Here is a 26,255-nt window from a genome sequence, read left to right on the forward strand (position 1 = left end):
TCATTCAGCCATTATACCAAAACAAGCCTAAAACGAGCTTCCAAACTTTTGGCAATAAACACCAAAAACTTTGTGCATTATACGTCAATAGCCACCGCCGATTTACGGGTTGTTATCTGCAAGTTATAACGCACTTGGTTAGATCTTTATAAAAGTTATATTACTCTTATTATGTACTAGCTTTCCGCCCGCGGCTTCGCCCGCGAGGAATTTTGTCTGTCACAGAAAAACTTTATCCCGCGCGTCCCTGTTTCAAAAACCGGGATAAAAACTATCCTATGTCCTTTTCCGGGACTCAAACTATCTCTCTCTATGCCAAATTTCATCAAAATTGGTTCAGTGGTTTAGGCGTGAAACGAGACAGACAGACCGACAGACAGACAGAGTTACTTTCGCATTTATAATAATAGTATAGATTGTTAATAGTAACGGGATAACTTTTTATTTGACCACATCGGTACATTTACATGCGTCATAAGCATGAATTACCAAAGCATTAGAGACCATGAAAGCAAATAGTAACTAATTACCAACACTCAATACGAGTTAAACTTGATATCAAAGATTAATCTTAATCTGACTTTCGTTTGAACCAATTAAAATTTTCAACTGCGAGCTTCTGTCGCAAAAATCTTATTATAATCGGCGTCAAATACAAATCGATTGAGAAAAATTTATGCTTGGTTGTGGGTGGCTGTTATGTGTACTTACTGATTGAATATTATTGCTCCGTTACATGAACGCAGTCCTTAATGGCTGCTGCTAAACAAACAAGCCACTCAAACTCCGTTACTTAATAATAAGTTTGGATTGAACAACAATAAGTTGCCATAGTTTGATAACGTAATCAATGTTTTCCAGTTTAACAACTTAGTATGAGCACAGAATAAGTAATAGTACAGGTACAGAAGGATTACTCCGCAAGACGATTTAAATAAATGCAAGTCTTGCTACGACGCGATACAGTGGAATTCAGCTCGCACAGCACTACGTACCTACAATTTTATTCACCTACAAGTTTTGTCTCTTTCTATCGCGTGCCTCTGAACTCTTCTTACGCTGTTAGGGTTGCTGTCTAGTGAAAAAATAATTAATCTACTTATTTGTAATGAGGTACGTATGTAGGTAAGTAAGTATTACTGTTATTTTACCTTTGTAAAAATAACATTTCAAATATACCTAATTAGGATTAAAAAAACTTGTTTTATTACAATGTCTTCATTCATACCTATTTTAACAAAGACAAATAAATTAAACATACTATTACAGAAAAAAGAAGAATCCTATAATATCCTAAGAATTTTATTATTGATTACCTACATGGCCATGGAGCGTGCTATGCTCGGAGTTTCCCTGCGTGATCGAATCAGAAATGAGGAGATCCGTAGGAGAACCAGAGTGACTGACATAGCCCGCAGAATCGCTAAAATCAAGTGGCAGTGGGCGGGGCACATAGCTCGAAGAGATGATGGCCGCTGGGGCAGAAAAGTTCTTGAGTGGCGACCACGAGCTGGAAGACGTAGCGTGGGCAGGCCTCCCACTAGGTGGACCGACGATCTGGTGAAGGTCGCGGGAAGTACCTGGATGCAAGCGGCGCAGGACCGGTCTTTGTGGAAATCCTTGGGGGAGGCCTTTGTCCAGCAGTGGACGTCTTTCGGCTGAAACGAACGAACCTACATGGCTAACATACCTTTCAGCATCTTTGGGAAGCGAAAAAAAAGATAAATCCGGTAGATTTCTTTTCGAATTTAAACACCCGAACGCCGCACAATATTTCTTTCTCTTTATGTCCATTTTTAAATAATATTTCGATCATAGAATTAGGTACTACTACAACTCACGCCAGCGTCCTGACGGGCGCGCGCGTGACACTCGATTGATATAATACCCGCCGGCGGGGCGCTTCGCTGTAGGTAATTATCGGATGTACCGCGCGGAGTGAGCCAGGCCTGGTATGAGGCTAAGTTACTAGAACCTTAAGTGACCGTAACTATTTAAGATTCAACTGTGCCCTAGACCCTAGACAATGTAACATTAGTTGAAATACGGTTTCCCTATCTCTAACCCCGTCTCCAAGTTTCAGTCCCACAGAACCTTAACGACTCGGAAAACTAAGCTGAAAATTCTCACTCAACATACAACTATACTGATATAGACTGCGTGAAAAAGTGACAATAAATGTAAGACGAATTGTACAGCGCCCCTAGGGGAAACTTTCAAGAACTAAAATCTCCTTATATTTTTTTAACTCAGTCGATATCGTATGCGTTTGACGTAAACTCACACTACGCCCTTAGACTAACCTGTCGTTAAAAACGCAATATCATTCAACAAGTCACCAATACACGCTAAACAACAGTAAAAATCTATTGGCACATTGTAAAGTCGTAGATTAAACTAGCCCAATATACGGCCAAACCTATTTGTCCCCGCGATTAATAGCGTCAATAAATCTGCTAGATACCTCGAACCGGAGCGATTTTCCACGCATACTGTTTTTATTTAAATCCCAAACTAATGCCATGTGATAAAAGTTGCAACGAGGCTAATGATCGCAGACACGAAACAAACTAATCTACATTAACCGCTGAAATCGGTTTTGTTTTTATATGTATAGTAACTACGATGATACGGTTCGAAACTTATATGAAAACTGTAAACTTCGATTCGTATTAAGTTATTCAAATCATTGTATCTTAAAAGTAGTTTTTATAAGGAACTCACACGCACTTATTTCACTGTGCATGTCCTAATAAACTGTTAAATATACATTTGTATTTGAGTTGTTTATTGCCCTCCAGCAAATTATTATGTTCAAACTAGAGGTTTAAGCTGTCTGCTAGTCGGTAAAAAGAAACTGTTTTTGAAACACGTAAAGCATTTTTCTTTAGCATTCAACTTCGAAACCAATTGAGCCTTGAGCTCGCTCAACTAGTTTATATTTTAAAAGGTGAGACTCGTTGTCTCAAGCATTACACTCACCTTGATATTATCAGCTAGATGTCGTGTTTGTTTGCCAATGAACGACCTTCAACTTGTCTGCCATTGTTCTTTTACAAAGCATTTCATATTAAATATTCAATGAACTACTATGCCCACAGCTTTGTGTCTGGTGAAATAGTAAACAATTATCATTCATTTACATGATTAACGGGTGTCGATTTCAATGTGTGTCATTCAGTGTGAGATCATCAATAGTACAAAAATCTTTATCTTTGTTTTAGTAGAAAAGCATTATAATAAAGTTAGTTACATTACTTCTACATTTTTGATGGTTTTCAAACACATTACAAAAATACAGTGTTAACGAGACAGGGGTTCTTTACGGTTTAAAGTTTAATCCACTCACAAGGTCGTGTCACGCTAGATTCTCACGCAACGAAACGAGTAGGTTACAATGAAACGAGTATTTAGGCATATAGACAAAAAGTTGTTAATATTTACCCAACAGCCTTTTATTGGGCCAACGAAACGTAACACACTCAGTGCCATACATCAGCGAGCTAAAGCGAAAGCTGAAAAAATAAACCGCGACACCAAATTCGCTTTAAGCGAAAAGCGTGAAGTTAAAAGCGTATAAAAGTTGTGAATTTAACAAAAACGCGTTGTGACACCAATGTGGTACACAAAATGCCACTCACCACTTGCTACGTCGTGTAAGGTTAAAATAAACAGTATTTACCTTATTTTACCATGATTTACGGATCAGTGATTTAAAGCCAATGAGAAATGAAGTGTTAATTTTGCGCTGGATAATGTAACTTTTATTTTCTCGCAATCAATAATGTTATTAATTTTAAAAAAGCTTTGATAATCTCGCAACAATTAAAAGAGATGATCGAAATTAAATGTCGTAAATCAAAATGTGGCAACCTACACAACGACTACAGCGAGGAATTGAACTCTTACTTAGGTGGCATGACGAAGTGTTTGCACACTCTGGAAAGATCCTGCAATAAAAAAAAATACCAGTAAATATGTGGATACGTCATCTTCACTTTAGTGAGGAACTTGGTGGTCCTATAAATATAAAGTCATTTTGTTACTTGTCATATGTATACATAAGATACGAGTACATAGTGTACGTTGAATCAGAATGCTTTATTGATTTTGTCTTTAGGAATGCTTTTATTGAATTAACGGTACAAGATTTAAGTCATTGTTTTCGTGTTAAGCTATTTACAAAATACATTTTTTTTTTAAATTTTATGATATTTTTATCTACAAATACTACGAATGTGATGAAAGAGATTTGCTGAAATCCAAAATAGTCTAACTTAAACACTATAAACTTTAAAATATGTAAAAGTACTTCAGGAAGCATACGTAACTAATTCAATTTCAGTAGTCATTTCTCCGTCTACCCCGAATGTAATGTACAGGTAATATTTTTTATCCCGGACTAAATCAGAGCGGGCTGCTAGCGCTTAATACATTATATACTTCATATAGAGTACTATTTGAGGCATAGTTACAACATGTAGGCCAATGTAACGGCAATAAACACGCCTCAAACATCATCCTCGTAAACTTGTCAATTTTAACGATCCTATACGAATACGAGCGTTAACTAATTACGTGTTAAGTTTTATTGTTACAACTTAGCTGTCAATATTTAAAACAGGGTACGGCTTTTAAATTGAGTAATAACATCATTTATCTACTAAAATAGTCATCACAATTTTACACAATGCATATGTCTGAGGAATTCAAGATGCATACAACTGCCATTATGGGAATAACTGAAAGAAAACTCGATTATTTCAATGACACGTGATCTTAGAATATTATTAATTTACTATGTACCACGAAAACTCACGATTTCATTGTATGGAACTACATAATAATTATTATGTTAGTAACCATGAAAGTTTAAAACAATGTATGGAACTACATGTTTATGTCTAATAAGAGCTGATCATAAATAAATAATTAACCGAATTCACAGTATAAAATGATAAACATAAATCGTTATGTCCTTGTTACCACACATTGTGACGCATACGACTGACGTAACGCTTTCGTCATAACCACTAAATAAATCCACGCGCTGTACAAAGACTGTCATTTGCAGTGATGGCGGTCCAGCTAAATTTTGCGCAAGTTTTGCGCTCGTATTAGTGATGGAAAATTTCAAATATATAGAGGTAAATGAAATAGCTAAGCTTTAAATGACTGTCAGCTCCACATGTTTCGAAATATATGGCGCTGGGACTAATACCTAACGATTATGATGTCAGTTTTTGTATGCATAAGTACCTTTAAAACGCAGTGGTATTACATAGCTCGCTCTATAGTACTAAATCACGGTTTTTTATTAATTTAATATTTTTTCAATAGATTTTTACGTTTTAGACAAGTAGAATTATCTAGTTAACTTCTAATGCACTCAGAAGGTACAAAGTAGGTATCGCTTCCTAGTTTTGTGTGGTAAAAATATTGTAATCATAAACTTTACCTACTACGAAACTAAAATACCTTCTCACAGAAAATTCCATCACTATTCTGTGGGTCTAGTCAAAACGCACTTTAAAATCGCAAACCCATCGCAAACCAGTCGCAAACAAACAAACAAATCGCAAAAGAGGTCGATAACAAAAAAGGCTTAGTCAAACGGCAAAAAATCGAATCGCAAAGCCCTACCTATCGATGATCGAAAGACTGGATTAAAATTTCCCATACAAAGGCTTAGCCAACATGCATTTAAGACTCAATCAAAATCGAATCGAATCGCAACACCCGCCATTTTCATTGCGATTACTTAAACCCCGGTGATAAGCTTCGATTATATCGAAAACCAATAGGGTGAGTTGCACCACCTAACTTTGACCGTAACTATGACATTAACCGGTGTTTTTTGTATGGAGTTTGACAGATTTTAGACGTTTGTCAAAGTTAAACTAAGATGGTGCAACCCACCCTAAGGCTGTTTTGACAAATCCGTATCGCGATGTCGTTTTGACAGCTAATTTGACAGCGAAGCATAGACGTAAACAGAGAGCAGAAAGAAGGAAGAAACTAATTTAAAAAAAAAAAGCTAAAAAAAGTAAAAACAATCGCAAAGTCATAGACATTTTGTAACTTTTATTCGATTTTGAATGAACTTTTATGTCGCCGCGTCGTTGGGGGTTCAATGTGCATTTTGGCTGCCATTTTCCGATCGAATCGAATTACTGGCGATGGCATTTTGACTAGACCCACTGCTCATATGAGAATGTCATTTCGACGTTATCAACTCAGTGACGCTGGCGAAAGGTCACGTCACGTCAGTAGCGGCGTAAGGGGGGGGCGGTGGGGGCGGTCCGCCCCGGGTGCCAAGCATCAGGGGGTGACACAAGTCGCGCAGATTAGTACTCACTGGCATATCTGCATGGCAAATCTGCGGTCTATGTCATGATACGGGGGGGNATTTTCCGATCGAATCGAATTACTGGCGATGGCATTTTGACTAGACCCACTGCTCATATGAGAATGTCATTTCGACGTTATCAACTCAGTGACGCTGGCGAAAGGTCACGTCACGTCAGTAGCGGCGTAAGGGGGGGGCGGTGGGGGCGGTCCGCCCCGGGTGCCAAGCATCAGGGGGTGACACAAGTCGCGCAGATTAGTACTCACTGGCATATCTGCATGGCAAATCTGCGGTCTATGTCATGATACGGGGGGTGGGGGGGGTGATTGTCTTTCAATCTTCGAATCGGTAGATAACCCCAAAATCCTGGGGGGTACCAGGGGGTGCCATAGGACTTGTGATGGGGGGGTGATCGCCCCGGGTACCAACCCATGCTACGCCGCCACTGCGTCACGTGTATTCGAACTATTCGTTTAATCATGAAATCCGCGCCCACGCCGCCGATTTTCACAAATTCATGATGCCCTTTCGACTCCCGAGAGAATTGCATCCAATTGTATCGTAATAACATTTACTTTTCTGTAAACATGTATCATAACACCGATTTATTACTTAGTAATATTATTTTTAACTTTATTGCACTTGAAAGAAGTTAAACAGCTTTTTTACTTACAAAAACTTTTCCAATAAACACAACAAGCAACAGCTTGATTTAAAAAAATACCTAATTCATTTTAGACAAAACACGTTCAGTTTTACGATAAGATAAGTATAATGATAATATGAGTATTTAACTGAATTTACTCAATGTTGCTAATATATTTATTCACAGCCCTGAATACATGAGCTGCTTACCTAGTTGAGCTCAAACACTTGTACCTAGCTACAGTTACTGTAGTAACTAATAATGTACATAACTAGGTATACCCATGTATTACTAGCCTTGCTACAACTAGAACGCGCTTCTCCCAGTAGAACCTTGTTACCTGACCATTATTGTTAATTAACTACCACGCGGTACCTTGTACAATCATTTCTAATTTGGCAAATTACCAATTAATTAGGGGTTATCATAAAAATATGCAGCGATTTCGTAAACACGATGACGTCATTCTGGCAGGTGGCTTCTGTTAATTAGGATTAATTTAGCTGAGACACGCGCCTCTGCTCAGGTCACGCACACATAAATCCTCACACAGGATTGTTTGCGCTAGCATTCATTAAAGATGCAAGCCCTCCCTCGTTACGGCGTTTTAACACGGAGCAAGTGTCAAGTAAGGGTGTTAAGGTCCCGAAATTTACGAAAAGAACGCTTCACGTTTTAGTTAAGGCAAGGCTATGGTTGGTTTGTTGTTTTTATACATAACCTTATTTTTGTAACACTGCTGCCTTATTTTGAATCCGTTGTAAATAAAACACACGAAAAGGTAGGTAAGTAGGCTGAAAATGTTCAGTTGTGCTTCGTTGAAATCTGGGCGTGAAGGGAAATTCGCTCTGACGATGAATGAATCCAACGCATTATGTGGTCAATTAGCCACAGCTTATTGATATTTGTACCGAATTTCATCAATGCTTATTATTTGAGTGTACCTAATAATCCCATATTCCAAACAAAGAGTAGGTACCTATTTGTGAATTCCCATTTATTGTCTGGTAAAATTAATGGACACTAACTGAATCGTCGCGTGTCCATACCATTACTGGAAGTCGCCGTACTCGTATAGCAGACCGATTGAGATCCTTTATCATTGAGTATTGAGTGATATATTGTGCTGTGGTGCAATTTATTTTATTGACAATTTTCTACTATATTATTAGGTACCTACGTATTGTTATTAGGCTAAGTTAGAGAGTAATCATCATTCAACAAGCTTTGTCCGAAAAATAACCTACATTCTATCAGGACTATACTTGGCGATTTTAAAACGGAATCCAATCTCGGCACGTGTATTGAAATCCTATTGAAGTTGGATGTTTCACATTAAAAAATAGCCTTGAAGCTCACCCGAGTGATCGCCATCTCCGAAATTGGTTAACAGTGGTTTTTGCTCAGCTTAACCTGTCATAGGTATTTTAAGGTACGAATTGTTTTTCAACTGAATAGATGGATATTCGTGACCTGAATTTATTTTAGGCGGAGAATGAAATAGTGGACCAATCGTAGCTATCGTTAATCACTATAGTAATGTTAGAATTCAACTTCTGCGACAATCCCAAAGAATTCTACAAATCTATCAAAGCGTACCTATTATACCAATATCATAATTCAACCACAGTAAAAAGTCTATAAAGACTCAAAAAGTTCAGCACCTTTCTTCTTGACTAGACGTTTTTATTATAACTTACACATGTGTGTGTCTCTTTACGTACTAACATGTTTGTTGCCAAGTCAACACTGCCTTAGCATACCTAGTCGTTAACATTCGCACTGTATCGAGTCGTAAAGAGCGGTTCGTGATCGCGAATACGGTTCACAGCTCGTGCTCGTAGCTTGACACGGACGGAAGCCCCACATGACATCGCTAAGTTTCGCTCAGTTCGTAATCGCCTCGCTAGTGTGAAATACTACTGATATAAGTACATTACCAGTTGCCGCGCATGTTGTGTGTAGTATTACTTGACTACTTATACCACTTCGAATTAAACAAATAACAACCGGATCTTATTATATTCAACATTTTTCTTTCAAAATTAATATTGTGATCGCTTATTAAATTTTTTTAATACAACATCCCATGCCTGTATCCAGTATAACAGAATAATATATAACGATATCTATGACAAACTGAATTACAAGCAGGCGAAGCTCGGGGCTAAACCTAGGCTATTTCATGATGTTCCAAAGTATCGCGTTCAATCCAATTAGGAATCCAAGTAGTTACTGGCTCGATCCCAGAAAAGACAATGTATGAATGGATCAAGAATATAATTCGCTTTATTCGTTTAAAACTTTTACTGCACGCGTGCATGTAAGTTTTTAATCCGCAAGATTATGCTTTTTTAAACGTACTACCAACGGAACGTTGTACTCAGACGGCAAAATTGAAAAGTGTATACAAATTATGCAATCCCAGCACGAGAGCTTGCACAAACTGGATTTCTCTTTGCTGGGAGCTTTATGAAAATGTTATTTAATAATTGTATGAGCCAAAGAGAAACTAATTTTACCCTCCAAGTGGCAATTCGGTTGTTGGCAAGCCAAGCTACGAGATATTAATTAATGGTCTGCCTTGTATAATATCGTTGTAATCAAAATGTACATTCGTCGTTGCGTCACCAACATAATAAGAATGCTGTTATAAAATTGAACAGATTAATTATTTGGAACAAATTTTGAAAAAATAATCTCTATCATACCGCAAGAGCAAGTTGCCATTCAGCTAAGGAACTTTAGTCCGCATCCTTGTCTCTTTCGATTTTATTGGTTGTGTGCATGAGTAAGTTTATAAGGTAGGTATGCAGATCAATTTTATTAGGTTTTAAACCGATTTTAATTTTACCTGAGACGATTTTCTGGACCATGACAGATAACAGTTAATGTAAAATCAGTTTTTCACCTTTCCACCTACCTAAGTAGGATGCGCTGCTCGTTTTCAGCCGCTATCCACCTAATTTTCATTCGCTACAGACCTAATTAAAGCGCATCCCGTGAAAGGACATTGTCAGAAACCGCCTAAAAAACCGCCCAAAAACATTAACCCATCATAATTATTTTCTATTTTTTTTAATACATTAAGCACCCTTTCATTCTAATGGACACTTAAGCATTGAAAAATTAAATAAATAAGTCTTTTAACGTTTATTCTATAATACTATTACAACTTCCGGACGTTTTGGTGCGTGGCATGGTCTAAAACCTATCAAGTTCCATAATTTTTGCCGATAAAATCTGTACGAGGCATTACCGTACTTTATTGCTGGGAGTCCATGTATAGTGATGTTCCTGCGGCCATCATAGACAATAAAATATCGATTTTGAAAATAAAATAAATCGATTAAACTGCTTTGAAGACTAGATTTGCGTTAAAAGCTAAAAAGATATTGACATTTTATAAAAGTGGAACCCCGAGTGATCTCCAAAACCCATTCTATTATTATATACGATTCGGCTTCGATATCTATAATACAATAGGAGTTTATTTCATGTGTCAGATGACAAGGGTGGAAACAACCTACGATTCATGTTGTTTATTTACGTGCAATATGTGGGCATATTGTAAAAGTGGAATGCCGAGTTGTATTTCTAAAACTTGTTCTATTATTTTATACTATTTGGCTGCGACTCGGCGTGACGACAATACAAAACATTTTTCGCGAATCGGTGTTCATACATTCACACAATACATTAGACGCCATGTTGTCATAAACGACATATTATAAAATCGCTGTGATTTAATATTCTTAATCATTAATTTTATGGCAAGTGTCCATCAGGAATCATTGTTCTTACACACAGAATCGTATTATTTCGCTTTCGGGTAGTAATATGTCAAAATTGTTGGTTCTTTAGGCGAACAATGTATGGAGAACGAACATTGTCCTTTGTGTGTGCTTACTAAGTGCGGGTTGAAGATAGAATATGTCTGCTGGGAATACTGCTTTTGACGAATTTCCGGATCTAATAAGCAGGACCAGAGATTACCCCTTCAACCTCGGCGAAGGTAGAACCAACCCTATCCATAAATAACTCAGTCTGTCTGTTACGCTTTCACTCTTAATTCACTGAACCAATTTCGATATATTTTGGTATGTAGATAGATAAAAGCATTGGGAACAACATAGGCTACTTTTGCCATAAGAATTATTTAACGGAGTGAGATAGGAGATGAAAGTATGTATGGGGAACCCATGATTTTCATGATAGCGCGTCAGTAAAGTCATTTTTATGCCTTTGGTAATAAATAAAATGTTTCGAATCGGGTAAAAAACACTCGGACGATAAAAACTTTCTGTGGAAGACCGTAATCTACGCGAGTGACGTCACGGGCAAATAGGAATAAAGAACTATGAAAGCCTATTTCATATTATTTAATTTTACGCACCTTTACCACTTTTATATCACCAACTATAAACATCACAAAGCAGAAAATTGTAATCAAGTAAAATTACTCCTATGTATTAAAAATATATTTTCTACTCGTAATGTTGCCAGAAAACCTACATCCTTTCTAACAACAACGGTCGTAGACATGTTCCGTGCTATATTATACTCATATGTTACACGTAACATATATCGATTGCTACAATTTGTGTAATTGAGTTAGCTGGGCGTTCAACCGCCTCCTTTAATAAAAGGTTAAGGATAACCTTATCCAATTATTAAATTGAGGGTAAACATCAAACACGCTTTAATAAGGGCATCATGCGTCTTGTTTGAATTTGTTCAAATCAAGAGTTTTCAAATAATAATAAGGTTATGAAGACACAAAAAGCGCCAATTAATCAACATTGTAAGTGGTATTTTACATACAAAACACAACTGCTTTATGTAAATACCGTGATATGAAAACATTCGGATTGGAAGAAGAATTCCCTGTCTATTTTTGCAGCGACGAAATGATCTGATGGAAGGACTTCCATTCATAAATTCATTGATAAAATAAAAATATGCTGACCATGAGAAATAGCGCAGATATGCCCAAGGTCATCGGAGCCGGCTCCGTGGGCGAACGCCTCCGAGGGCCCGCGTGTTGGAGATTCCGGACAAAGTACAATTTATTGCTGCAAACTACAGATAAAGGGCACCGGAACTTTTTTACCAAACACCAATAAAAAACAAGTTTTGAGATAAACTTACCTTTTTATGTGGCTAAAAGTATTACTTACACATATTGACTGTTGGAACACCATAAAATCTTACTTCTACAACTGACTAATAGGAAACAGATCATCAGGATCGATGGACTTAGATAACTTTCGGGCTCAATTTCGGAGTTTTTTTCACCTCATTGCTTTGGGCTAGCTTACCTACCTCTATATTCAGTCATTCAGTTAATACCTGACCAAAATATCTTCGGTCCTTTTGAATGGATAAGGCGTAAATAAGTAAATGAGAGCGTGGGTACCAAATAAAAGGCATTTTGCTCTAAAAATAGATCAGTTCTGTTTGTGTGCCCTTGGGGATAGGGGGGTTGGTGAGGGGAGTCTACACACCCCATAGACATGATTCATCCCCGTAAGATCGCTCTAGAAAGGTATCAATATGGCTGCAAGACAGATATCGCCAATGACATCCTAGTTGGACTTCGCAATCGCAATTTTTCATAATCCTTGATTAGAGTTCTTCGATAGAATTTCTAAGGTTTGTTTCAGTGCTTTTTTCCTGTAGAAAATAAGTAAGAGATCGTAAATAATATCTCACTGACTATTGAATTGTTTTGTGCGGCATCCAAAGATAAATACGAGTATACGAGTAAGCATTCCGTTTCGGGTCAAGGTTTAGTGCACGTCACCGTTTGGAATTGTGGGCGTGTGTAGGTATTTCATTACTTTAATTAACATTAACTTTTGCTTTTGTATCTACTTATAACTAATCTGTTCTTTGTTTACATACCTACCACTTTTAAATCAGAATATTTCGAGTTTAACCACTTTAATTGAAATGATTCAATCCGTAGAAATTCTGAGACTATGAAAAAGTTATCCACTAGTTCTACTACAGCCAGTTAAATGTTATCTGATCATTCAGACGCGCGCCCTGGCTCGCAGACACCCAGAAGTGCGATATATTTTGATGTTATATCTCGACTTGGCAAACTCAGAATTTGCTACTCTTCTTTATAACTGCCTAACCTTAATTATTTTTCCTTTCGTTGCCAACAATACGGCACGAGGACAACAAATCGATCACCGCCCTAGCTGTTTTGTAAAAAAAATATATTTTCTATTATCTACGCAAGTATCTACTTAGACTCGTGTTATCTTCAACTAACAACATGGGTTTGTTAAATATCTTACCATTTACCAGTGCATTTTATATTACTCGTATAGGTATTATAAAAGTAAAAAATAGCACACTACGCGTTAAAACTATCACATAAAATAAAATCATGACACAGTTATTATTTGTCCAGAACGCTTTTTTGAAACGAGGCAAAATCGGCTGAGCAGCGAAATTGCTTCAAAGAATTCTTCCTAAACCGAGGGGAAATGGAAAACGTTTACGAAGCCAAACAAGGCAGAAAGAAATAAATGAAGCTGCAGACAAATACATGGAACTGCACTTAAACGAATGCATTTAGAGAGCGAACAACAAAGGTATGCGTAATTGAATAGAGCTGAAAAAAACTGTTTCGCCATATCCGTTCCACAGTCGAAAACGATTTCCGGACAAACGACAGAATGCCAGCAGTTAGCAATGCACTAAAAATAGCCTTATCCAATTACGAGGCTCGCTCCCGCGCCCGTCTCGCCGGCAGTTTGCGAGCTCTCGTTAAATATGCAATCACGAGGTACCTGCCGGGCACGCCGGTCTCCGCTGTCCGGCGTGCTACCCCGCCGGGTATTTAGTGCCCGGCCGCCTCCCGCCGAACGTTTTTGCGACGACGGACGCTTTCCTCCCGGAATAATGACCTTCCTATTTACTGACTAAGCGAATTTCTGTACTTCGAAATGTTGCATTGAAACCCTGGCTTTGTCGGGAGGGAAACTATTGAAGTTTTTGCATTAAGACCCCTGCGAAGTTTTACTTTCTTTGCGAAACGATAAAGAGCTTGTGTATTATTTGGAGTTTCAAGTTGTAGAACATTGTTACTTACTTTGAAAAATATTTTGAGATAATCTCAATACATTTTTTCTCATAGTAACTTTAAACATGACCATTGAGTAGAGGTTTTTGACTTTTTATGCAAGTTTAGCAGGTATCTATCTATCTCTCTACCGAAAATTATGTACCTTTTATGATTTTTCTTACAAGTTTTAAAAGCGACTGTTAAGGGTTGTATGTAGTAGAGTTTTTCACTAACAGATAACATAGGTTGTTTCTTGAATTAATTCCTAGAAGGTTTTGGGTTCTAGACATTTAGAAACATAAGTAAGGTATTTCAGAACTTCATTGGCTTAAATAGTAGAACTAACTTTTGCATACAAGCCGTAACAATTCCGCAACACGATTCCAACTAAATACTTGACAGTTACAAACGCATTACAGCATTTAGCGCAGCTTTCAGCATTAACAGCTGGGCTCCGCAATTACCTGCACCGTTTACGATTATGCAGCGAGTGTCATCGTTGACAAAACCGTGTTACACAACCACGATGGTTCTCTACAAGTGCTCATTAGTGAACGTTTCGAACAGTACAATTTACATGTAATTTACAATTTAATTGTAGGTATATTTAGCCCCTATAAAATTTCATAATTTTCGTAATTATAATAATAGAATGACTGTCATAAACTAGAGCTTCCAACATTTTACGAGTCAATGAAAAATCAATAATTTAAAAAAAATTACGAGAAGTGCAATTCAATAATTTCCTAATTTAATATCCTCTCAACATAGAAAATTATCTAAATATCACAAGCATCATTTTACCATTGAAACTTTGACAAAGTGAGACAAACAATAATGTATTTACTGAACTGCGAATTTAATATTACTGAGTTTTCAGAACTCATGTTATTACCAAGCTACGACAGCCCAGTGGAGCTCATAAAATGAACATTACAAACTACAGACAGGCATCACGCGAGTCGTGCTTCGCTGAATAAAGAATACCTACTACGAGATTGTCTGTTTATGAAACTAGAAAGTTTACAGCAGTGGATATCACTCAGGCTCTTCTTTCTCACTGGGCACGTGGCAAAGTGACCCTCAACTAAGGGGGCTCTTAGAAAATGTTAAAAATTAAACTGTGATTACTAAAAGTTGAACAGAAACTGCCAAGTGTAGTAATTTTGCAAGTTTGCAGTTTTTGAGATTAAAAGGGTGCCTTGATTCTTAAGTAAGGGAGAGTGTAGTAGATTAAACACGGCCCTTTGTATTCTGTAACTAAACATTGAAGTGACGCAAATGCTGTTAGCTCAGAGAGCTCGTTGACGATTATGCAGCAAGTGTCATCGCTGTGGACTCATCAACGCAGAGTGTTGTTAGTAGAGCGTCACGCGAGAGCCCTCTGCCGGCGCGCTCATTAAATGAGCATCCGAGCTACACCGTCAGATGTTTCATTGGGTTTACAACATGGTGAGAACCAATTTACTGAAATAATTGACTCGCGTATTTATGCCCCGAATCAAGTAAGTCTATTACTACCCGCTGATTGGCCGTATAATGAGGCGACCGCAACAAAATGATTTTTGGCGGAATTCCTTTATATTGCCACTGTGCCGCCGTTTTAATGATAGGGTTATGGAACAAAGCAGCCCTGAAAATTAACGAGAGCGCATTTAATACATAAGCATGTATACAATACCTATGCATCCTGCATGGTATTTTTAGTATGGTTATATTTTATCTGTGGTATGGTTGATATCATAACATTTTAATATTTTATTGTTGGCATCCTTTGGGTCAGAATCAGAACTCTAAAAACTTTCTCTACCTCTACCTCTATTTCAAGAAAGCGTAGAGTTATGAACAAACAGACGCGTCGACAAGTTCCATTCGAGCGAACGCTCACGCTCGAGCCATAACAACTCTACCTAGAACGTCAGGAACATCCCGCCAGGGTTGACATATCATATCTTCCACCTTTCAAAAATAAAGGAGATCATTCAGGCTTCATACATTTTTGGGCCTTTTTTGAAAGTGCCGGCCAACAAAAAAAAATGGTGCGTATTATTAGAACTAGCTATTTGGAGCAATAGTTAATATGGCATAAAAGTTGTAGGACCGCTCTGAACCAAGTTATACAAGTTCGATGATTCATCATTTTCATGCATTTATTGATTTTTGAAAGAGCAGAGAATCATATAATGATTATTGATATTGATAGAACTAGTTATTTGAAGCATCTGTCATTATAGTGCGAAAGTGTGGGTTCATTGTCTGTTCAGTTATTTAAGTGACAAAAAAGTAGTTTTCATGTTACTTCATTTTCCACCAGTTCATCCATTATAATCTGAGCAATATTTATAAAACCTTCCTCTCACGAAGCCCAGGTGTATCTACGCCGTGTACCAATATCTCCACGACAGCTTATACACAAATGATTAGCCACTTCACACAACAAACGGAATCTGAGTCGAATATTCACATATAGTCCGGTCGCCGAGCACGTAGAAGTTTGGCCAATGACCCCAAGCTACCCATCCTTATCGCTCGCACGTAATTATACCTATTGCTGTCGCGATTGTGCGACGGGCGGCCGCAGTGAGTGTGCGAGCGCGACAGCAACATAGATTCGTGCGAGCGAAAAAGATGGATAGCTTGGGGTCATTGGACGAAATTCTACGTACTCGGCGACCGGGCTTTAACAATGATGTTTAACGATAACGCAAGCAGGTAGCCGTTTGATGTAACGCGAGTCGCATGGATAACTGGATGACCTTCACTTCAGTTTTCAATGTCCCCGTCTCATTCACTGACGGGTATGCTCTCCGAGCCATCCTATTGGCTGGCATGTTTGCTCGTTTCTTCCCGGCCACAGCGACACTGCTAGCGCGGGCCACGGATGTATCTTTTTCGTTTCGTCATCGCGTCATTTGATCGCTAACTTAGAGCGGTCGGTTGATAATTGTTTTGGATCATGAGTTTCTAACAAAACATATATGTAATTATTTTCAAGTTTGCCAACACTTTAAAAGTCAATAAATGTATGAAAATGATGAATCATCGAACTTGTATGACTTTGTTCTGAGTGGTCCTACAACTTTTGTGCCATATTAACTATTGCTCCAAATAGCTAGTTCTAACAATACGTACCATAATTTTTTGTTGGCCGGCACTTTTAGAAAAGGCCCAAAAAGAATGATGTCCTTTAAAAGTAAATCATTTTTACGTAACCAACAAAATATGCGTTAACAAAGAAATAGGTGCAAAATATTTATTGCAAAATAAATAGGTGCTTATAACGTTTGCTACTTCATTATCTACCTATGATATAGTTTCTTTGACTTTTGTCAGAGGTAGGACTGACGACAGTATATTAACCGAAACACATCATGTTAAGTAGTAATTATGATTGGTGCGACTTTGCAGCTAAAATATTGAGAGTTGTGCAGTTGACTGTACATTACACGTTCCAATCGTATCAAATTAATGAACAATCACAAGTACGAGATTGTTTCGACAACTCAATTTGCGGCAGCCCTACAGCTGTGAGCACGTGAGAGCGGAGTCTTCGAGCGAACTTCTGAGAACTGCTGTTTGAGTGGCGCTCTACGACGAGCAAATTAAATTTAACTCTAACAACGTGCATTGTTGCCTTATTAGGTATTATACTTACGCTACACTGGATTCTTTAATTATGATTAAAGACCTTCAAACAAATGTCTTCACTCCCTAAAAGTTAGCTGGAAACAATGGTATCTCTTTACATTAATTATTTTTTATCGGCAAAAAGACGTCTTGCCAACTTAGACGCTCGTTGGCGTCGAGTTTCTTGGCTAGTTTGTCAAGAAATGGGCCGAAAGTCCTAAATTTAGAGCAAGTAAATAGAAATATGTGTAGGTAGGCGCTTAACTGTGCTTTTAAACCAGATTTAAGCTACATCATAACAAAAAGTAGAAGTAAATTTATATTTTTAATTTGATTAGAAGTGTAGATACATGTAGGTATTCTTCTTTTATCCATCTGGGTCAAATGGCAGACATTTTATAAATTTAATAGACATCTGAACCGAATAAAGTTGGCCCCTGAAGCAGGGAATCATATTTCAATCACAATCAAGTGGATTCAAGCTTTTTCCTCTCAAAATCGACCGATGATGGATGTAATTAAATGTTTTCACTTACACGAATTTTATTAAATATTTGCATACATAAACACTCATCCAAACGTTACGCCATGTTAGACAATAACTATATTTAACAAGCGTAAACACACCTAGCGGCATAAACACGAACATAATATAGAAGATAACACCACTATAGTCCGATTTTTAATTCGACGGAATTCTGACAGCTGTCATTTTTTGACAATTCAGATGTAATAAGCCTTTTTTGCTTTGAATTATTAATAAATAATATGAAATGAAATTTGATCAAGTACAACTTACAAGAATGAACTATTGTTTGTTGTGTCAATTCAATGTACACTAATTATTATGTACATTTTAGAGTTTAAATAGAAAAAAACGTGTTTTTAACACAGTAAAACAACATATTATCATTTACGAAAATATGTATTGATCATCAATCATCATTATCGTCGTCATAATCAACTTGGATTATAAAATTGGCATCTTGTTAAATTGGTTATTTTATGAACCTAAGATTTTATTAACAAAAGGATTTTCATAAAAAAGGTTTGTAACCCATGGATTATTGGCCAGGGAGTCCAGTAATAGAAAAATAATTTCCCAATTTTTTTTGTAACTTCAAAAATATGATAATAAAAATTCAAATAACCATTTTGAAATGATCAGTACATTTTTAAGCCTTAGTTTTTCAAGTGAAACCTTAAATTCAAGAAAGGGTTATTTTTTAATTTGTGAAAATGCTCTCCATTCATAATGGGAATGTTTCAATGTTGACAACACTTCTGAAATGTCAAAATTCCGTCGAATTAAAAATCAGAGTTTAGGTATAACCCCATCACTCCGATAGCGCAGTTTACACAAGGCCTCCAGTATTAATCATCGTGGTAATAGCTCGGATCTATCATCTAATTAATTTTACCGATAACGTCCGATTAGTATCGGTTTTTAATAACGAACGGTTAAAAATATGGGACACTAATTGGAGCGTTATCTTGAATGTTTTGCCAACGAGGCTATTGGAGTGGCACAATCTAGGCTTGTATTTAATAGAAGATAAGCTGTGTTCGGTACGGGAATTTTCCGTTTTTTACACAAAACATAATTTCTACTAGGCATTAATTTACAGTATGAAACATATTCATCATGTGATCATCTTAAATATCTACATATGGTCTAATTTTTTAGAAATCAGCAGAAATGTCATCAAACATGGCCAACTGACATAAAAATATTTTTAGTCTGTGAACTAGTGATGCGACAAAACCTCTCGTTAATCGCGAAGTGAAATTATTGTAGTACTTGCGTATCATCGCCGGGTGATCGTCAAAATACTAAAAATATGCAACAAAGTCGCAACATTGAATGTGAACTGATTATGAAATTTTCGAGAACAGGAAACAAACTGTATGCACAGATGTAATCAAAAAACACACTGTGGACAGTAAATCAATCAATGATATCCGTAAAGTTATTAAACTTCAAATAGTTGCAAAAAGTTCTGTTTGACAGTGTTGCTAGCTACTAGTGACATCTCGCTCGCTCAGTCCTTTGTTGCTCTATTCCGCTAGGGAGGTAATAAGCCTGGTCTGCGAGCACGTAGAATTTTGTCCAATGACCCCAAGCTACCCATCCTTATCGCTCGCGCGTAATTATGTTGCTGAAGTATGTAAATTGCTTACTTTACAAATAGCATCCAATTCCCGTAAACCGGTCACGCGCACGTATCGTTCTGCTGACTTAGGGTTTTAGCAAACTACGAACATTGTAATCATGTGAATTTTAAAACATTCAATATAGAGACACCGTACATCAAACATGTGTTTCACTTAATTTCTACTGCCGTCTTCTACACCCTAAACCTAACACTACATGGCGACCCCGCCACACCTGGCCAACTTTACATTTGCTGGAGAAGAAAAGAAAAACAGAAACTAAATTTTAAATGAAGAATTAAGCCGAATAATTATCAAGAATCAACATCAACAACAACATGGGAAAATCATACTCAAAAGAAGAAGTCGTCGTCGCACAAAACGCCAACGGAGCAGCTTCGGCCGACACGAAATTGAATCAAGGACAAAGCGACCACGTCACTCAAACCCTCCTCATCGTGGCTCTCGTCCTAATTATCGCCGCAATCGCCGTCTACATCTTCAAAAAGTGCCGCAAGAGCGCCGTGAAGACTTTGAGGAAAGAATTAAACGCCATCTCCATTGAAAACCTCGCGTCACGCAACTAAGTACCTAAGAAGAAAGAAGAGTGGAGTCCAGGGAAAGCCCGGCCCACATTCAAGAGGTGTCCAGGGAATGCCCGGCCCACTTCAAGAGGAGTCCAGGGATATCCCGGCCCACATCAAGCAGATGACCAGTTCCTGCTGCCGCCGCGCGCCGTGCCCAGCCCCGGCCTCGCCGCGCCGAACATGAGCGACGCCCACACTACGTCCTGCACTGCATCCTTTTAACTACGCCCTTACGCCCTTAGATAAGTACATTAGCTATATTTTATTTTACATTGTTAGGTAATGTCATTAAGTGAACTTAATATTGTGTACAAAAATTTAAAAGATATAAAGGAGTATTTAGTGAAAGTTGGGCCAACTCGTAGACAAAGTTCAGAAACCGCTAAAAATAAATTTAAAGAGGCTCAAAATTTGTATTCACGTTTAGATTATATTTCATCTAGCATTAAACTTAAGATAAAGAATTCTGAGATAAGTACAAGTACACCCTAAACCTAACACTACATTGCTGTCGCGCTGATGCTATCAATTAAAAGAAAGCATAATTGCATAAAAAAGGAAAATAATTTCGTTTAAATAAAACCGACTAAAAATTAAACTGCGAAAAAGTATACACTAAAAGTAGAAAAATAATTTTACGTTATTATCTCCAATATTGTCGAAGTTATCGCTGGAAAACTTAACAAAGTATTGTATACTTTTTATTTAAAATTAATCAGTAATCGGAATAAGTGAATACTTAAAGAAATATCGATTAAATTTACAGATTATTGTCTATGACTCACAGGTTACAGCACTGATGTGTCAGAGACAAGTCATTGACAATATGGTGATAACACATGATTTTAAACGTCAAGTCAATTTGACAAGTCACACAAATTTTCATCGTCCACGTATTTTGCTAAAATAATTTGTTTCAAAGATTGATTTCAAACTTGTATAAACGTGAAAATAAAGTTGGTTTCATGGGCTTGTTAAATAATGTGTATGATATTATGAACACGTAAGTGATTATGGTGTAATTGTGTATGAAAGTGTTTGTTTACATCTCTGCTGGATTCTAAAAAATCAAGGTATAGACGTGGTCCAAGGTTCTGAATTAACACAGTCTACACTGTTATTTGACTATGATTTTCGAAGAAATATGTATTTCGTGAGAATAAATACCTTATGCAAGCATCGCGTCGCGTCGGTACGATTAAACCATGAACGACGCGTATTTGGCAGTCCATAGAGTCTAGATATTAAATGCTCAGAAAGAGAACATTTACTTAGCGAAATACTTTTACCTTAATTTAATTTTACATTTATTTACTAAAGCAATTCTAGTTTCACCAACACCTTTAATCAAACATTAATTCAAAGTTCATAGCGGAATGAGGCGATTGCGTTCGTGTTAAACCTGGAAGAAGCCGAGCTAAAAGAAAATTGTGCCGTAAACGACCATACATGCAACTGTAAGGCATCGTTAAAGTCAGAAAAATACATTGGCAATGTGCATGTGTAACGTTCTGAAGTGGAAATGTGTCCAACGTTCTGGAATGACCGGGTAGTAGTGACAGCGTTGGGAATTCATGTTTTCTTTATTTGTTTTGTATAAAAAGTCAAGTGTTTTTATTTCCTATTACTTAATTCAGCTTTACTTTAATTTCATAACAAGTTTGTAATGGAAAACCAAAATTTGCGGGTTGTTCCGTATATTGATAAGCTGTATACTGAAACGAGGCCCATAGACAGATACGAACGATACAATAAGAGCTATTTAAATAAGTAAATAAGAATACATCGAATGGATCTCTATTATTCCGTCCGGTTGTCTTGATTTTCTTATATTTCTCATAACTTACGTACAAACTACGCAAAGCTTGGGTGAATAAACTACTAGGCTGATTTATTCGTCCAAGACTCGCAGATATCTATAGTCAGCTCAATATCAAACAAAGTCTTAAAATAAGCGACTGTATTTTTGCACTGTTAAGATAAACATACCAGGTAAAGACTTGTTTTTATTGAGAAAAGCTTGGGCTTTGCGATAGATAGAGCAAAGTGTGTAAATGACAAAAGCAAAAACCTTTTTTCTCGAAGAGTTCCAAATGTGGTCGGCAGCAAATGAGTCCTTTGTATGTTCTCATTTGCACTTAATCTCAAAGGCACCTCATCGGAATGTATTTGAAGTCATTTACATAACTTCCATTTGTGCCAGTGCTCATTACCTCGCGATTGTTATTGAGTGCCGAACTGCCAATGAAATAATTGTTCTACACTTCTAGAGGACTTTATCAGACATTTAATACTCGTCTGTACAGAAATTGGATTTCGTAGAATTGTTTAACTTTAGTCTCTTCTTAGCTACGGTCACAGTCTATAGTTTTTTGTGTTTTGTAAAAATCAAATTACAAATCAGTCTGGATCTGAGAGGTTGAAATGGCGAATGTCTTTTATAAACAGCCTATTGATTTTGTGCCGTCTCAAAATCAGAGTACCGACACGGCGCGTGGGCGGCGAACCGAAAACGAATAACCGCGCCGATATCGAATATGGTTCAATTGTTTTTGTGGAAAAGATTGTACCTCCTTACATCAATTCTCACATTATCAACTTGTTAGAAAAGAAATTAAAAGCTGCCACATTTATTAATGCGATATAGGTACGCATTGGATGATAGATATTAACAACTCAATTTACTAAAGTGATTAGTTTCTGTTACTCATGTATCATAAAGACGAAATTATACATCACTCCTTAACTGCCACAAGCCTATTTCGTCTGTCATCGGTTCTCTCAACGGCACATAAGATCCATAAAATTAGATAGTATCATTTGTAGTAGGTATATAATGTTAATTAAGGGAAACCTGTTGTTGGCGGTGCTATAAAATATGTAGATTGTAGGTACCTACCTATAAAATTTTATGATACGTGGTGAATTGTACAAAAAAAGCAATGACAAGACAGAAGGTCGTATTCAGTTAAAATGGTACGCCCTTTCTTCAAAGATACATAAATACTGTGTTGCAGTGACTTGTCGCCATTCAGTATCACTTGAATATGTTTAAGGTTCTAAGCCGGTTCGTTCACCCCGTTTTGCATAGATTGCGCGCGATGGCCGCCGGCGCAGAATGGGCTGCACACGCCACAGGAAACGCGATAGCGGCCCAGAGTGAGCTATGAGCGATGAATTAGTTCAATATGGCGTATATAGACACAGCTCAGGCAGAATAATATCAACTTTTCGATAAAAATCTATACCTATTTATAAAAGCGAAAGGTCACTGTGACTTAATCACGAAATCTCAGAAACTACAAGTGCTAGAAATTCAAATTTTGCATGGGGGTTCCTTTTAGTTAGAACGTAAGTGCTCACTAAGAACGGATTTTACGAAACTCCACCCCTGAGGGGGTAAAACGGGATCCACGCGTACGAAGTCGCGGGCGGCCGCTAGTATGCAATAAATGTAACTCGAGAACTTTTCTGCCTCAGCGGCCATCGGCTCTGCGAGCTATGTGCTTTGCCCACTGCCACTTGATTTTAACAACTCTATGGGCCACGGGCCGAAAGACGTAGCGTGGGCAAGTCCCACTAGGTGTACCGACGATCTGGTGAAGGTCGCGAGAAGTGCGGGTAACGCAGGACCGGTCGTTATGGAAATCCTTGGGGGAGACCTTTCTCCAGCAGTGGATTTCATTTGGCTGAAACGAACAAAATGTCACAAAAATATTGGTCTGAATAAATTGTGACGTAAGAAAATTATACGAACCGATTTAGGTTTGCTACCAATTTAGATTTAGCTTCAAAGTAGGCATTTTATGTAAGAAACAAAGAAAGTGTTTAACTAACCGTATGCCGTAACATAATGGTGGTTGAAATAAATGAAGGGTGAATTTTCGAAAGATAAATGGCCTAAGAAATAACAAAATGCTCTAATGTTTTTGAGGTCTACTGAAAATAAATTGTAGCTATAAGATTTCTGACAATTCTATTTCCTATTTTGTCAAAAACGTACCAAGCCTAAACTCCAGCTGATAGAGTCAATTTTATGATTGACGCATAATTTTTTTTTCTTAAATTCTTATACTTGCTGGTTTATAAATACTTCTCAGATATGTTGTGACTGTTCTATTCAACCGTAGCATAAGTAGCGCAATGCACAATGCAGTGCTGTCGTGCTGAACCGCCGCACGCGACTGGCACTATGTGCTAAAAACGACATCCACATAAAAACGCCATTCAATTCCCACAATATCTAATACTTTCAATGCAAACGGGGCGAACGTATCCACAATCGTGCTACACCGCAGATTGAATTTCAAATTTAAGATATTTGACAAATACTTTTTACAAACATTTTTGGTGTGGATAGTAAATAGTGGCAGTTTTATTCGAGATATGCACAGAAAGTTGAAGCAGAGTAACATTATCGCTTTGAAAAAATTACCTACGCAGATATCTAAAGATAAATATTTTTAGCACATCACAAAGAAATGAACTGCCAATTACCATTTATACCAAAAACCCATTTATTTTGGTGAATATAATTGTTATTGTATCTAGATATCAAATATTTATGGCAGTTTACTTAATTTTGACATTGTGCAGTTTTTAACATAAGAATCAATTGAGGAAATGTCACTGCCGTAACTTTATGTGCTAGCGACTATACCTCCATAAAATATACCATGAACAAAGTACGCTCTAACAAGACTTGTGTTTCAAAGTTTAATTGCCTAACCACGGATCCCGAACTTCAACTGCGCCAAGCTGATATTTGACACGCAATTCACGTCATGGCATAAAACTCCCGTAAAACGGTATTCTATCGAAGTTTCACTAGACCCCGCCCGAATAACACGAAGTGTGAAAGTTGGAATCGATATCAAAGATACCAATAAAGACGAAACAGTGAACGATGGAAAGGAATCGGCGAACTATCTATCAAATTTAACAGACATTCGTGTGGAGGGCGAATCAATCATAACAAGTCCATTCATCGTGCGGTCACGCCCTGGCAAATGGTAAAAAGTTGCCACGGACATATTTAAATACTAGCTCCAGCCCGTGGCTTGGCCCGCTTGGATTTCGTTCTGCCATAAATATGCTGTTCACGTTTTCTAATTATTTCCTTAAGGTAAAAGTGTCCCTTCTGATATTCGCCGTTTCGAAAGTTAGCATGATTACAGACTAAATTTGTAGTAATAATGTTTTAGTTGTAACTAGATATTTTCATTTGCTGATAAGCTATTGTTTTGAATTTAAACATTCACTTCACAAATTCTTTTTACATTCATCTATTGTTGACCTAGTACCTAGTAAAATTCTTGTCGAAACAGCTTTTAATTTCCAAATGCGTTATAAAACTCCATTGTTTACGTGTTGTCAAAAGCTATGAATGGAAATTCAAAAGGATCGTTTATTGGTAGGCGTAAAAAACGTAGCATTGTTTACATTTTGTCAAATCTTAACTACAATAGAACAATGTGCAGTGAAATGATTAATGAAATCCATTGAAAAGCTTCAAATATTGTGCGAGTACGTGCCGATTCATTAGAAGCGATAGCGCTACACCACGTAGCTCGTAGCTCGTAGCGCGTAGCGTGCGGCTACGATTTGAATAAGTCGTAGCTATTTTTAAACGTTAAATTCAGTCTGAAATATTTTTAGGTTTGCGAGGGCGCGAGCACAATTAAGTGGAAGGAAAACGAATGGGTATGTCGATAACAACTTCATGAGGCTGTGGAGGTTTATGAGAAAGGAATCTGTTCATTTAATTTATTTATCAAAAATAGCCTTGCACAGACTACGACACGTTAA

General features: G+C 37.3%; 1 long non-coding RNA gene across 1 annotated transcript in view; it reads right to left on the reverse strand.

Moving 5' to 3' along the window:
- Positions 1-3,909: 3,909 nt before the first annotated feature.
- The window catches only part of LOC114351355 (uncharacterized), a 56,778-nt gene continuing 34,432 nt past the window's right edge, over positions 3,910-26,255 (reverse strand). The window contains exon 3 of the long non-coding RNA XR_003655776.1: positions 3,910-3,950. This is a non-coding gene — a long non-coding RNA (uncharacterized LOC114351355). The remainder of the gene's footprint in view (positions 3,951-26,255) is intronic.

Source organism: Ostrinia furnacalis, unplaced genomic scaffold (genome assembly GCF_004193835.3).
Source record: "Ostrinia furnacalis isolate ACB-3 unplaced genomic scaffold, ASM419383v2 OfSCF1131, whole genome shotgun sequence".
NCBI classification, from domain to species: Eukaryota; Metazoa; Arthropoda; class Insecta; order Lepidoptera; family Crambidae; genus Ostrinia; species Ostrinia furnacalis.